At 35.5% G+C, this 17,000-nt stretch overlaps 1 long non-coding RNA gene across 1 annotated transcript in view; it reads left to right on the top strand.

Annotated features, from left to right (window-relative positions):
- LOC148948882 (uncharacterized) overlaps positions 1-17,000 on the top strand; it is a 325,997-nt gene that overhangs the window by 134,495 nt on the left and 174,502 nt on the right. The window lies entirely within an intron of this gene.

The raw sequence follows: 17,000 nt of genomic DNA, 5'->3' as shown, positions 1-17,000 counted from the left end.
GGGCACAGTTTCAACTTACCTCTCATTTGCATCAGAAAAAAAATTTATGAATTTCAGCCCTCCCCTATATAGGCTATACCTATACCTAACCTAACCCAACCCAACCTAACCTTACCTAACCCTGAATTGGCATATATAGGAGAAGGGGGCTGAAATTCATTTCCGATAAAAATAATTATTATATTCGTAATCAGCATAAAAAAAGGCATCGAATAGTGTATTCACTTTATTTGAAACTCAATAATATGATTTGGTATATATTGACCCTTTCTTCCATGTCATTTAGAGGGCAATAAATAGTCACAAAAGCAAATTTAAACATAAAAGAAGATAATATACCCTGAATTGGCATATATACGGATGGGGGTGAAATTCATTTGCGGCTAAAATGATTAGCCTATTATATTTGGAAAGAGCATAAAAAAGGCATCGAGTGGTATGTTTACTTTGTTCGTAAGTCAATAATATGAATTGCGAAACATTTACCCATACCTTTCTTCCATGTCATTTAGAGGGGAATAAATTGGCACAAAAAGCAAATTTAAGCATAAAAAACGATAATATAAAAATGCTGAAGAGCCGCAAATCCATTATTACCAATATCAGTCCTTTCACTGCGAATAAAAACTGCTTTTATTCCTATTTCAATACTGCGTAGAAAACAAACAAAACAGAGACTCACATTTTGAAAAATTCAGAAAATCATTCCAAACTGACTGACTTTTTTATGGGATACTACCAGATGGCTAATTGAAAATAGTACAGTCTATGTATAAAGATAAAAACCTTAGCCAAGCATTATATATAGAAAAAAAGGTCTTGCCAACTCGGTGGCTAATAAGAATGACCGTCTATATATATACAATCTTTAATTTAGCCAACTGGTTGGCTATTAGGTCTCACCTATATATACATTGCAGCCTTAATTAGCCAACTAGTCAGCTAATATTAGAGTTGTATACACAATATAAAATTAACTAACTAGTTGGCTATTAATGTCCAATGTATACATAAACTTTAGTTTAAAATAGCCAACTAGTCAGCTATCAATACATTTTCTAATAGGCTAGCATAAATATGAAAAATTAGATAACTAGTTGGCTAGTAAGAGCCCTTGTATATATAGGGAAAATTGTATAGCAAAATAGGTGGATAATAAGCACGACCGTGTATATATATACAATCTTTAAATTAGCCAACTGGTTGGCTATTAGATCTCACCTATATATACATTGCAGCCTTAGTTAGCCAACTAGTCAGCTAAAATTAGAGTTCTATATACAATATAAGAATTAGCTAACTAGTTTGCTATTAAAAACCTTAGCCAAGCATTATATATATAGCAAAAAATGTCTTGCCAACTCGGAGGATAATAAGAATGACCGTCTATATATATACAATCTTTCAATTAGCCAACTGGTTGGCTATTACGTATCATCTATATATACATTGAAGCATTAATTATCCAACTAGTCAGCTAATATTAGAGTTGTATACACAATATAGAATTAGCTAACTAGTTGGCTATTAATGTCCAATGTATACATAAACTTTAGTTTAAAATAGCCAACTAGTCAGCTATCAATACAGTTTCTAATAGGCTAGCCTACATATGCAAAATTAGCTAACTAGTTGGCTACTAAGATCCCATGTATATATAGTAAAAAATGTCTAGCCAACTTGGTGGCTAATAAGAACGACCGTGTATATCTTTATACAATCTTTATATCTTTATACAATCTTTAAATTAGCCAACTGGTTGGCTATTAGATCTCACCTATATATACATTGCAGCCTTAGTTAGCCAACTAGTCAGCTAAAATTAGAGTTCTATATACAATATAAGAATTAGCTAACTAGTTTGCTATTAAAGTCTCAGCTATATACACATTTAGATTAGCCAACCAGTTGGCTATTAGATCTCATTTCCCATGAAGACCTAACGTAAGAGAAAGAAACTTTACCAATAATACATTCTCTTTTCAGGCCATGTGTTTATGCTACAAGCTGAATGGAAGAAGGCCAGCACAATATTTGCCGCGTTACCCCCAAATATGCTCTTGTTTGCAAGAAATTCAAGATATTGCTCGTTCTTGTTTTGTTTCAGTAAAAATTGCATTATCTCTTTTTATTAAATTTTCCCAAATAAATTTTTTAGTGTATACATATCTCAGCGTGATGGATTTGAATATAAATTATTGCTGAATTCATTCATTCAATTACTGAAAAGGGCTTATCAATGGAGAAACCACCAGATATACATATATATATATATATATATATATATATATATATATATATATATATATATATATATATATATATATATATATATATATATATATATATATATATATATATATATATATATATATATTTGTATAGCTCATATATAGCTTTGTATAGCTGTATAGCTATATAGCTCTTTAGTGAATATCCATCTTGATATTAGCGAAAGAGCCTAAATATTATGTAAATATGATGAGCGGAAAGCAAGATAGTCCTTATCCCTGCCCAAGACCTGTCCCGGTCATCAAACTAAAATGAATCAAAAGAGAAAATCTAAATTAATGGCCACTCCAAATAAATTATCATTATCACTTTGCAAAAATAATAACATTTTTCTTAATTAAGGCACCCTCTTTTCTAATTCCCTAACCCTCCTCTTACCCCCCCTTTTCAATAAAAAAGGTCAACACCCTTGCCCCCCTCCTTAAAAAATTACTTTTAGCTTCTTTTGACTCAACCTTTAGAACCATATTTTGTACTCTCCTAAAATAATTACATTTTTGTTAATCGTTACGAGCTATTTTCCAGCCCTATTTTTACCCTTTTCACTAAATTAAGCCCAGTCAACATCATTAAACACCATTATCGTTGCCCCCCCCCCTCCTTAAAAAATTACTTCTAGCTCTTTATGGTATTAAATAAAAAAAACAAGTTTTTTAAACTGAAAGTAAGGAGCGACATTAAAACTTAAAACGAACAGAAATTATTCCGTATATGAAAGGGGCTGTCCCCTCCTCAACGCCTCGCTCTTTACGCTAAAGTTTGACTCTGTCTCACAACTTTATTTTTTAAAACAATAAAAAACTTTAGCGTAAAGAGCGAGGCGTTGAGGAGGGGACAGCCCCTTTCATATACGGAATAATTTCTGTTCGTTTTAAGTTTTAATGTCGCTCCTTACTTTCAGTTTAAAAAACTTGTTTTTTTTTATTTAAGTTCTGATCGTTTTTTAGTTAATGCAGGGGATGTTTCCCCCCTCTTTAAAAAATCGAGTAAATTTTCTCAGGCTCGTAGCCTTTGATGAGTAATACTAAACTTAATAAAATTTATATATTTAGAATCAGCATTATAAACACATTCTTTTGATACATTTATTGACATCAAAATTCCGTTTTTAAAAGTTTCGATTACTATTGAGCCGTATCGCTTGTTTTTTTATTGTTTTTTTTTATTACGTATATGTTATTACGTATATGAGGGGGTTCTCCCTTAGTCAATACCACGCTCTTTACGTTAAAAGTTAAAAAAAATTTTGATTCAGAAACCCCTGAATCACAAAGGCCGTTTAATTAGAATAGATAGCTCTTTTGAAAGCACTAAAAAAAAACTGTAGCGTAAAGAGCGAGGTATTGACTCGGGGGAGAACCCCCTCACATACGTTATAATTTCTGTTCGTTTTAAGTTTTTATATTCCTTCTTACATTTCAGTTGAAAAAACTTATTTTTTTTTTATTTAATTTCTGATCGTTTTTTAAATAATGCTTGGAAATCCGGCGCCCCCTTTATAGAAATGTCCCTTACCCCAAAGAAATATCCTCCACGGAAACATTCTCCAGATTAACCCCCTCGTCTAGCCCCCCCTCCAGAAAAAATCCTTCCTGAAAATGGTTGTATACTTCCCAATAACCAATAAATAATGCTGGCAAGTCCGGCGCCCCCTTCATGGCAATTTCCCTTCCCCCATGAAAACTTCCTTCATGAACAGATCCTTCAACATAACCACCGACCCACCCTTCCCTCCCACTACCAGAAAAAAACCTCCTGAAAACTCCTGTATACTTCCCAATAACCAATACTATATGTTAACATTGGGTAAAGTTCATAACTTTTAGCCCTCCCTCTGGGAACTTCGGGAGATTAAGTCATCCTAAAAGACATATTTATCATATTTTCAACCATGCTGAACAAAATGGCTATCTCAAAATTTTGATCGGGTGACTTTGGGAAAAAAATAAGCGTGTGAGGGGGCCTAGTTGCCCTCCATTTTTTTGTCACTTAAAAAGGGCACTAGAACTTTTAATTTCCGCTCCAATGATCCCTCCCACGATATTCTAGGACCACTGGGTCGATACGATCACCCCTGGGAAAAAAAAAACAAAAAAAAAACAAAGAAAAAAACAAATAAACGCCCATCCGTCATCTTTCTTCTGGCAATAAATGCAAAATTCCACATTTTTGTAGATAGGAGCTTAAAACCTCTACAGTAGGGTTCTCTGATACGCTGAATATGATGGTGTGATTTTCATTAAGGTTCTATAACTTTTAGGGGGTCTTTCCCCCTTTTTTTGAAAATCAGCTTAATTTTCTCAGGCGCGTAACTTTTGATGGGTAGCACTAAACTTGATGAAAGTTATATATTTGAAATCAGCATTGAAATCTGATTCTTTTGATATATCTATTGGTATCAAAAACCCGTTTTCTAGAGTTTCGGTTACCATTGAGCCGGGTCGCTCCTTACTTACAGTTCGTTACCACGAACTGTTTGATAGATCGTTTCACGAGTGAGATGGACCAACGTTTTATGCAGAATATGCCTCTGCTCGACGCTTTATCTGCCTTCGACCCCTCAAGTTCCAACTTTCTCGAACTTTCGAAAGTGGAAAGAGTTATGTGTCATTATCAAGAGATTCTCGGTGTCGACGACCATGCCATAGAATCCCAGCTTTCTCTTGCATAGCTGCATCTGTCAAAAAGTGATATTTCAAAAATGGATCTTCTTCAAGCTATCGAAATCTTATCCGACCTCCCAGTTGCCTATTCTGCAGTGCTAAAACTGATGAAGCTAGTTGCTACTTTGCCTGTGACCACTGCCTGTAATGAACGATTCTTCTCGGCATTAGGGTGTGTGAAAGACTATCTGCGATCGATGATGGGAAACGACAGACTCAGGGATCTCATGATAATGGCCGCTGATAAAGAGGAGGTAAAGAAACTGGATTTGGATAAATTCGTTGACGATTTTGCCAAGCAGCGACCTCGCCGCTACCCCCTGTTTTAGGTATGTTTGCTAAATGTTGTTCTTTTTTTGCATCTTAATTTAAAAAAAATCAAAAAAAATCCTTACCCCCCCCCCCTTACATTTTCGTGAATTGGCGCCACTGGCTGGCCCCTGCTCAACGCACCGCTCTTTACGCTAAAGTTCGACTCATTCTCACAACTCTGCTTTATAAAACAATAAAAAACATTAACGTACAGAAAGAGGCGTTGAGCAGAGGACAGCCCCTTTCATATACGGAATAATTTCTGTTCGTTTTAAGTTTTAATGTCGCTTCTTACTTTCAGTTAAAAGAAACTTGCTTTTTTTAGTATAATTCCTGAACGTTTTTGAATTAATACAAGTTTTAAATTTGGCTTACCGTACATGAATAAATTAAAACGAAATTTGCATATTAATTTTACTTTTTTTTAACTATTAATAACCTTATAATAACCTAAGTTTGATTTTTGTTCCATTTGTTTAAGAATGGTTCCTGAATCACAAAGGCTCTTGTATTAGAATAATAACTTCTTTTAAAAGTTAAAAAAGAATCTTTAGCGTAAGAGCGAGCTATTGAGGTGAGGTAAGCCATATCATATATGTAATATTTTCTGTTCCTGTTAAGTTTTAATGTTGCTTCTTACTTTCAGTTGAAAAAACTTTCTTTTTATTTAATACTGATCGTTTTTTAAATAATGTACGGAAATCCAGTTCCCCCTCCATGGAAAATTCTCTTCCCCCACGAGAAATTATCTCCATGGAATGATTCTTCCACGTAATTTAAATTAGAGATATTTGCGGAACTAATTTTGTAAGGCATAATAACAAAACGGCCAAAGAGGTCGAAACTATTCTTATAAAAATGAAAGTCACAAGTTGAGCAATTCTCAAATCACTGAAATGAATGAAAGAAAAGATCTTTAAAAAATATACATAACAAATTATGTTCGTTTTAAGTTTTAATATTATTCCTTACTTTCAGTTGGAAAAACTTGTTATTTTTAAATTTAATAACAACCGCAAGCTGAAGACATATATTTAGTTTATTCTCACATAAAAATCATAGTTATGAAGCTTCTTAAGGTAAAATTAAATGCTAAGATTTGCCGGAAAATAAGACAAACAAATTATTGCTTATATTGGTCATTATTTAACAAAGTTCGAAGTAATATGAGGGGGTTCACCCCTTGTTAATAACTCGCTCTTTACGCTAAAGTTCAAATTTTGTTTCAATTCTGTAAGAATGACCCCCTACATCACAAAAGCCGTTTAATTAAAATAAATAGCACTTTTGCAATTACTAAAAATAGTTTAGCTTAAAGAGCGAGGTATTGAGGAGGGGAAGATCCCCCTCATATACGTAACAATTTCTATTTGTTTTAAAATTTAATGTTACTCCTTACTTTCAGCTGAAAAAACTTGTTTTTTTTATTTAATTTCTCATGGTTTTTTAAATAATGCTGGGAATACCAGCGACCCCTTCAGGGAAATTCTCTTCCCTCATAAGAAATTCCGCCATGGAAAAATCCTCCCACTTAGCCCAATCCCCCTAACCCTCCCACCAGAAAAAATCCTCCCCTGAAAACGTCTGTATACTTACCAATAACCAATACTATATATAAACAATGGGCAAAGTTCATTACTTGCAGCCCTTCCCCTGGGGACTGTGAGGGTTAAGTCATCTTCAAAGACATAGTTATTAGATTCTTCGACTATTTTGAACAAAATGGCTGTCTCAAAATTTTGATCCGGTGACTTTGGGAAAAAAGGAGCGTCGGAGGTGGCCTAGTTTCCCAATTTTTTGGTCACTTGGAAAGGGCATTAGAACTTCTAATTTCCGTTCAAATAAGCCCTCTCACGAAATTCTAGGACCACTGGGTCTTTAAGATGACCTCTGGGGAAAAAAACAAATAAACACGCATTCGTGATCTTTCTTCTGGCAAAAAAATAAAAAATTCCACTTTTGTGCATATAGGAGCTTGAAACCTCTACCACGAACTGTTTGAAAAGGCTGGGAAGCATGATAAGGGTGCCATCATAGTCTTCATAGTCGAAAAATTATTGACTGGTGGCTTACACACCCCTCCTATATACTCTCCCTTCCACCCCTCTTGGTAAGTGAAAACTAAAATACGTGTTGTGAGAAAAATATGTCAAATAATAAAAATATCTTTTATTCCTTTTCATTTTCATGACAATAGATACTGGCATTCTCATGGCATTCTCAAAGATACCGGAGACAAAATGCAGTCAGACTCATTGGTTATATGATAAAATTGCACATATTTCCTGGGAAAACTTAAGGAAGTTAGGCATTCAAACCTTATATTTAATGAGTCATTTTGAAAAAAAAAAGTAATATGGACTTTTTTTTAGTTTCATCGCCTTAGTTAAACACAGATCTTTACTGTGTATGTTTAAAAAAAAATAAGAAGATAAGTAACTAATTAAAAAAAAGTCTATGGAAGTAAAGAGCTAAGTTGAGTCTTAAACAAACAAAAATTATTTGATTGCAGATTACGCAAGATACATCTAAAAAGTTTGTTCAAGTAAACTAACCCATGATTTTGGGGCGTTGGTGTTTTCATTTTCAACAAAGTGCTAGTTTTTAAAATTAAAAAAGTGGCAGTCTAAAAACATTCTGGGAGACACCCTTAGGTATTGTGGTTGAAGAAATAATTTAGTTATCATTTAAAAGGGAAAAAAATTATCAATTAGCGTTTACTCTGCTGTTGATTTGTTCTATTTAATTTCTTATATAATAAAATGGAGCTTACATTTAGAATATCCAAAAACTTCTAAAGCAGCACATTATTGGCAAAAAAACGTCCTTCAAAAATGTTTGCTTTTGAAGTCGAAAAATGTTATCCGTTAACTCCTTGAGCCAAGTCCAAATCAAATCAATAATCCAATGAAAAAAAAAATCGCTTTTACGAGTGAATAATCGCGGATATGTTTCCGGAATTACCCGTTTTGTGGCATAGCGTTGCGGTAGCTAGAAAATCCAAGTGTGTCAAGTTACCAAATCAATAAAAAAGTTTCCAAAATAGCGTGTGATTTAAGCCCTGTCTCAGCTGGTGTAGTGGCTTGTCTTAACTGACAAATAATGGGAATAACGTAGTGAAGAGAATATTGCAAATTATACTAGAGAAAAACAGTGTTTTGTTTTTATTATTCATCTTCTTTTTGGGGCAATGGCCGTTTTTTTTTTTAGCCTCTTAGCAACTGGTTAAATATCTTGCGCTAGCACTAGCACTAGCAGTGCACAATGCACTAGCAAGAACTTACTTTATGAATACACTAAAGAATATACAATTTTAACTATGTAGAAATATCAGTGGTTTGAAAGTGACCTAATATGGACTTCTTCCACTTCAATATTAATCACCCAACATTTTTTACAGGGAAAAAGTTGTAGAGTCAAAGCTAAATTTACATTGTTTGGATTTTTGTTGTGCTTCAAAGATCATTTTATTTTTTATGCTCTACCACAACCTAATAGCCTTTGAGTATTAAGGCGATGTGGTAGCTTAATATAATTTTTTGATTCTCAGAGTCGGCTGACCGTCACAAAGACAAAGGGCATATTAACAAATGTTCACAGGCGACTAGCTATCTTCAAAAAACGTCGATAATTTGGGGTTTGACTGTGAAATTTTGACAGAAAAGAATCATGAATTTTAATTCCCTTTTATTGGCGACCTTACCAGTCAAAATAGGTGACACCACAGGAAAATCCCAAAGCGGTCAAATAACTCAAATGATAATTTTATTGAGATTTGTCGAGTAGGTATGCTAGATCAGTTTCAGGAACTACTTTTCCCTGAACTTTAGAAGGAGAATTCTGCTCCGTTTAAACAAAAAAAAGCAATTCCTAATGGTATAAGTTCCATTAAAATTGAACATCTCTATCTCTGGAACAAAACGCGAAAAGTTAAATAGTTCTCCTTTGATTGTCATTATATTAGGTTTTAGCTTGCATTTTTCCTTTCATTTATTCGGATCTCTTATCCGAGTTCTGCAAGGTATGACAAGACCGCAAAAACAGGCCTAAATAATTTGGCCACACGAACTAAAAAAAGTTTATAATGGACGATATAGGGGGATTCTTCAAGGTACCGCATCTTCTCAAATGATATTCAGTTTTGATAGCTCCCCCTTGTCTATTCAAGTTAATTTTGGCATCGTGAAGCCATAAAGATGAAGTTTCGCAATTATTGCTGATTTGGACAGCAATGCGCAAATGTAACTCTTAAAAAAAAAGATTTTCTTAGAGTTCACTCGAGTATCCAGGCATCTGACCAGCCTAATAGTTTACAAGAACTTGCTTTAGGTGAAAGGGACAATAAAAACCTCGTTGTGTAAGAAACTAAGATTGCCTAATTACCTAACAAACTAAGATTAGGCATGATTTCTAATAAATGGTCCTTTATTTACGTAGCCATCAGATAACCGAATACATATTTGTTCTTACTGTAGGGCTGGGTACGTCTATGATATTATTAAGTTTAAGCTTAATCTAAAGTCTTTATTTTCACAATCGCAAATAAATAAATAAACTAAACAAGTCAGGTAGAACCAACATCATAATAGCTGTTACGATATTATTCATAACTCTTATCCAAGATATTTAAATATCATAACTTAAGCCATGTACAGCCCTTTTAAGCTTGTATTTAAAACTATATAAATTCCAGTTCAATCAGCTCTGCTTATTTCTAATGCTAGGTAGCAAAATTGAGGTTAATGGGTTATTTCAGTCATAAGGCTTATAATTATTGGACTGTAATAAAATGGTGCGAAAGCAATAAAATTTAACCCGTCTTCATGAATGCAACACCTTAGTGAACTATACAAGTTTCAGCAATAAATATTGATTGTCGTACCTGAGGTTTGGGAGTCATAGCGCAGAGAAGACCACCATAAAACACAACTAAACATTCAGGGGACATTAACTCCACAAAAAAAAATTAAAAAAAAAAAAATATCAAAAATAATTATTCAGTTTGATTATTAACTAAAGGGTCCTTAAGAATCCTCTTGAAAGTGCCAAACGAGTGGCATTTCTGTACTGAAGAAGGCAGGGAGTTCCAAACCTGATGACAAGCGATGAGGGGATTGAAATCTGACCGCACAGTGGGAGTAGGAGTAATAACAAATCTAGTCTCAATTACTCTTTAATACTCAGCTCCCCCTCCTCCACTCTGTCCTCCAAATCCCACCTTACCCCCTTGCAACCCATACCTTCTCAGCCCACCTTTACATCCCCAGCTCACCCTATCTCCCCTACCCACCCAACCCCCCATAATAAAATTCAACAATTATGCCCCCAAAAATAATCTTTTAGATTCTTTTTAAACTGAGGTACGTGTTCTGCCACCCTAATTCTCAGCGGGAGCTCATTCCATACAGATGGACCAAGGTATTTCATTGAAAATGAAGATCTGGCACCACGACGCAAATCAACAATTATATTATCCCTTTGCCTTGTTCTATAATTATGAAGGTCACTATTAATTTGGTAAAAACTCTTAAAAACAACAGGGGTTAGACCATTCATGCACTGAAATACAAAAACTGCAGCTTGGTAATTTCTTATCTGACCTACATTAAGGAGCTCCAGGGACCTAAAACAAGCATATGATTCTAAAATTACTTGCCAAAAACGCATAAAGTAAAAGAATTGAAACTTCAGCAACTAAATGACGTTTTCCAATATCCACTACTTAACTTGTCAAATGTACCTAATTATTTTTGACATTGGAATTGTCACTATACAAATATTGCACTGTGTACCCGAATAGTGTTAACGCTACTAAAACTATAACTACTTAGACCTACAATACATCGCAGCAGAAATCCAAAAAAGGTCAGCGCAGCTGGCCAAGTTTCTCCTCTGCCCTAATATCTTCAGACCTTCATTCATTACTCCCTTCCATTAAGTCTCTATTTCCTTTAAATCTTGGCTCATGACCTTTTCCTACCTGACTCGAGGACGTGTTGCTTTGCGTTTGGTCCCCGATGGATTCCCGAAAAGTGCAATTTTTGGCAGCCTATTGTTCATCCAGTGAAAGTGACTTAAACATCTTAGCCTTTCTTTCCCTACAGTCCCAGTAAGGGGATCGAACAAAATCTTTCGAACGGCTATTTTTTAACATATGATATTCAGAGGAGTAAATAGAAATATTCTTTTAAATTCTTTGTCATTTTCAGAGCCTTCAGAAATGCCCATGATTCCGAATATTTTCAGGAGACTTTTTCAAAAAATAAAAAAATAAAAACAAAAAGATAGAAAGATCAATGCGTACATTTATAAAGAAGATACAGTACAGATACTTTGAGTTTAAGAAATATTTTTAACATTTTGTCCTTTTAAGCAAGCTACATATAACTTTTATGGTATTGAGAGGTTTCGGCTCTTTCATATTGGCAATATCCAATTATCAATATCCTCTTTAATTTCCAATTTTTAGTTATGATTTTATGCTTTACATTAGGCTATTATTGTTATATTATTGAGACTCATTAGTAAATAGCACATTGTTTGCACTAAATAAAATGTTCATCCTTCTATCTTTTAAAAAAAAAGAGAAATTCTTTCATTTTTCTCGTCTACCTCTAAACTCTCCTGAGCCAAGTATTACTCTTTCCCGTAATTAGCTAAGTGTAATAGCTTTTCATCTCCAAGACATTAAAGGAAGTTGAGCTTTCTGTGTGACTATTGTAAATTGTGAAGAAAGCCTCGTTGTTCTCAGGCTATTCGTGAGGAAGTAGCATGGGGAAGCGGAATTGTTTGGACCAACAGGTAGAAACCTGACACTTTAAAGAGTGTATTTTTTTCAGAATATCAGGTGAGAGCAACTAGTCAAGAATAAAAATATAAGGACTTACAGTTAGAAACGTATTTGCTACGATACTACAAACTACGATAAAAACGATATTTTTATCATAGTAAATCATAGTAAAGATTGTAATTGAACTTTAAGCTGATACTTTCTCCACTTTATTTTTATCATTTCACTTTATATATATATATATTTATTTATTTATTTATTTTTATTTATTTTTATTTATTTTATTATATATGTTTATTATGTTTATTTATTTATTTTTTTATTCGTTTTGGGTTTCATTTATTCATTAATAGTAATTTCTGGTCGTTTTGAGTTTGAATTTTAACAGGTATTTGTATCTGCTGAGCTTAAGTTTAAAAAAGCCTTTACTTTTCTTTGAAAAACTTATTTTTCGTGAAGTTTTTTTTTTTAACTAATAGTTTAAAAGTTCCACTGTTTTTAGCGCTGCAAACATTTTAGAAGAATAAAAGACGAAATTTGTTGGTCCCCTCATCTGCTCTCCTTACATATGAGATTTGAAGTCCCCTTGCCTCCTCTCACAGCAATCTGAAAGTTTCGGCTCAATCCCCGAGTTGTTTGCAAGATATTAAAGATTTGCTATTTTGATAGACTGCCATCCCATAGTGTCTTTTGATGTACCTTGCTACTTAAATGTGAATAAATTCAATGGAGGCTTAAAGCTAAAAATATGTTTGGGTAGATAAAAACAAGATACCTTTATCACAGTTTCTTGCCCTCTCATCCCTTCTCCTTAAACATAAATTTAACATCCCTTGCCCCTTAATACTCTGAAAGTTTCGACTCCTTACGCCAAGTTATTCCTGAGATATACGCCAAAGCTAAAATTTGGGGTCCATTTGAGCCTCTAACACTGATAAACCCTTCTGAAGATATTGAGGTTAAGTTGTTCGGATAGCCAGACAACACATAATATTTTTTGAGGTACCTTATCACCTAATCGTGAATAGAATATAAGTCTCAAATAGGCCTATTGTACAAAAATGGTTAGGTGGATCAGTGACAAGACACTTTTCTATCCTCCCCTTTCCCCCAGCACAAATTGGATATCTCTTTGCCCCTTCTCAATCCCCTGCTATATCTGAAAAGTTGAAGTACATCCGCAAAGCCGTTCTCAAGTTGCTGCAAATACACTATTTTCACAAATCACGAAAGTATTAGCTTTTGATTTACCTATGCCCCCCACAGCCCAAGTCAAAATTTGAAGTTCACTTGACCCAAGTTAAAAAAAAAGTTTTAATACATTACTCTGGACCTAAAATAACACAGATAAGCTATTTTGATAACATACGTGGGTTCCGGTGATTTCCCCCTGAGAAAATCCCCCCCCCCGGTAATTTCCCCCCGTAGGAGATTCCTCCCCCCCCCCCGGAAATTTCCCGTATTAGGAGATCCCCCCCTCTAGTGGAGTACACTTTTTAATTGTCAAGTAAATAGTTAGTTATACACGGTAATACATACACGGTTAAAACGCTACACTTTAAAACTAATATTTCTTGCAATAAGCCTCAGGTACTCCGGCGTCCCGACGTTCCCCTAGTTTCCCATCTGTCTTAGGATTCTGGCATTTAAATCCACATACTTTTTCTTAATTGGTTCACTGGATTGTCCCGCATTTGCTTGAATCACAACCGCCCTGTTAAGTGCTTGTTCGCGCTTGAGGATGTCCAAGAACTTCCAAAGGCTAGGGTGATAAGCCGAAACTGAAGACTGCAATCTTCTATGATAACCCTCAACATTGTTGTTTGTCCTAGGGAGTTTCTCTTTCGCTCTGTCGAACATATTCCAGACACGGGCAACGAAAGTTGTAAGGTACTCTCCTACTTCCACGCATTCTACCGATGTAGTTATCTTCAAAGTAGGTGATATGCAGAAATAGCTGGAAGAAATCGTAAGACGCTTACCTTCAGATATGTTGACCAAAGACTGGGTTAGAATCTGCTGCGGGGTTTCAAGCGTCTCGGTTGCTTTCCTCTTCATCTGGTTGCGGAGTTCCTGTACTTGAAAGTTAGACTGGTTGGGAGCATGTGAATGTTCGTTCAAACGCCCAACCAAAGCACCATCCTTCACCTTGATCTTTGTCCTGCACTCGCTTTGACTTTCCTTCGTCTGTCGTCTAAACTCGGATTCGAAACTGACCACTCCAGCCGCTAAGTCTATCTGTTTCGTGTAAACGAACCCTTCGAAGGCAATCTTGTCCACTCCACGCGTTGATTTGAAATATTCCATTATTTTACTAAACTTTATGTACTTCTGATGTGATGTGAAAAAAAATGAACTGACCCAGTATGGCACAGCTCGGAAGCCAAAATAGCTTTTGAATGGAATGATCCGGGGTCGTTAACTGTTATGACATATTAATTATGGGATTTAATTAAGAAGATTAATAGATTAGATTAAGAGATTTCAATATCAAGGTCTCACGGACCTTGTGGAACTAGGAGGGTTGGAATCTCCTACGGGGGAAAATTTCCAGGGGAGTCTCTTACGGGGGGAAATTTCCGGGGGAAATCTCCTACGGGGGGAAATCTCCGGGGGGGAATCTCCTACGGGGGAAAATTTCCGGGGGGGGGGGGGAACTCCTACGGGGGAAATATCCGGGAGGAAATTACCGGGAGGAAATCTCGGGGGGGGGATTTTCTTGGGGGGAAATCTCCTAGACCCAACATACGTACATACAGTGTTTTTTTTTGTTTTTTTTTTATTCCCATTGCTACTTCACCGGATATAGATTCTGGTTGCATAGCGTCTTAAAGTGCCTAAACCTTTCAGGCATATTGGAGATCAAACCTTTTCGAGTTTTGTCCTCCCCTAACCTCTGATCACTTCTTCAAAGCTAAAATGTAAGTTCTACTTGACTCCCCCAACACTCCTGAAAGTTTCAACATGATTCAGTAAGCAAATACAAAAATAGTGCAGATATGTAATTCTGATGGCCTGTATACACATAGTGAGTTTTTGATTTATTTTTGCCCCCTCTTCTAAAGTAAATGTTCAAGGTCCACCCGGTCAACATCTCCTGGAAATTTCAACTGGATCCAAGTTTCTAATGCATTTTTGCCCTTTTGATAACCTGGGTCCACCCTGTGTCTGTCGATTTACGACGCTACTTCGCCGTCAATATATTCTAGTTTCTTAGGGTCTTATAGCACCAAGACTTATAGCACCAAGACGTTGTGCAGAAGCGTTAAGGTAGATTGGTGACAGGACATTTTTTTACCCTCCCCTCTTCCAAGATACAAAGTTAGAAGTCCCACTTCGCCTCTCCTTCCCCTGACACTTACTGAAAATTTAAACTTAGCCCAAAAAGCCGTTCTCGACATATTGCAGACACATTATTTACTTGCCTCGATACAAATAGTGTCTTGCGATCTTCCTCCTTCAACAAGCTAAAATTCGAGTTTCAGTTGTATCCCCCTTATCCAATACTCCCTAACAATTTCAACTCGACCCGTCAAATCATTCCTGAGACATTGCATCTAAGGTATTTGCAAACCCGGGCGCAGACAAGGTCTTTGATTTACTCAGGCGCACATATTTTTAATGACTATACCTTTGGCAATTCTGGGACATTTTTGCCTAATGAACGATCCTGGGCTCAAAGCTGATTGGACAGCCGAAACTAAACGTACCCACTAATTCTATTTAAACTATCCGTGAGAAACGGGTAGTTTATAATAATTAGACCCTTGTCCCTGAGGTTATGAGGCATGATTTTTAGAGCTTTAGACTATATAAAAAAATAGCTAACGCAAAATTTTTGATCTGATGCCATTGCACGCTATTTAAGTATCTGTGGGCAAAAAAGTGCATAGGTGGGGACTGGCTGCCCCAGATTACTTTCAATACTTAAAAAGGGCAGTCGAACTTTCAATTTCAGATCGAATAGGCACCTTCCAATAATCTGTGATCACAACTGTACGAAATGGCCGAAGACATGTTAGGCCCGGGGCTCTTTTCTTACTAAATGCTAGTGCATTGCCTTTCGAATCTTACACAATTCTGGGATCAATGGAAAGTGTCTGTGAATTTTTCATCTTCCTGGATATGCTTAAGCAACTTGAACGGTAATAGCCGGTCTTGTGCTTCTAATAAAATTGTCCCCTAAACTCTGATTCACATTTCTTTTAAATTTGTTCTGAAGTATAAACTCTATTTATTCTATTAATATTGCTGTTCATTTCTTAGGCCATAGAGAAGAAAGAAGGAATCAATAATGCAAAAACAAATGCCTTGCAAAGCCTTTCTTGGGTAACTTTATAGAGGAAATCCCTCTAATCTGAATCTTTTTTCTTTCTTTTTTTCCACTCATGCATACATCTGTTGGAACGTTTTTTTTTTTTGTTTTTTTTTTAAAAATAAATGAATGTTTGATTCTTAAACAGGAACACAAAATGAGTATTTTCTTAGAATTGCTTGACTTGTTTTTATTCTATTGGAAAGCTCGATTCGCTCATATTTAAGGTCTGGACGACGTGATGTTTTTCAACAATCCCTGGTACCCGAAATTCATTATATTTTGACAGTTGTTTTGAGCATCTCTTTTTTTACGTCGGTTTTTCTAAAGGGCTGCACACAAGCAGCGCATTCCAGACTAAAATGGCCGTGTTTACTGAATAAGAGTAAATTATACGCAAGCTTTAGAACTACAATTTCTTTCTAGGCTAAGGCTCATTTTCAGCGATGTTGAGCCTAACTGTTAGTCTGATTGATTTTCTCTCCATCTTCAACTATTTTTAATGTGACATTTGAGTAGTTACTTACTAGCTCACATGATGACCTACTTGATGGTTTGGCCGGGAAAATTGTCTTAGTTGATTCCGAGCCGCTTCGTATGAAAGGATTGGCCATAGAAACTTCGGAGG

This window comes from Artemia sp. Qi Xiang Cuo, chromosome 9 (genome assembly GCF_049724085.1).
Source record: "Artemia sp. Qi Xiang Cuo chromosome 9, ASM4972408v1, whole genome shotgun sequence".
In the NCBI taxonomy this organism is placed as follows: Eukaryota; Metazoa; Arthropoda; class Branchiopoda; order Anostraca; family Artemiidae; genus Artemia; species Artemia sp. Qi Xiang Cuo.
Note: the sequence above shows the minus strand (reverse complement) of the source record. Positions and strands in the feature narration are given on the sequence as shown.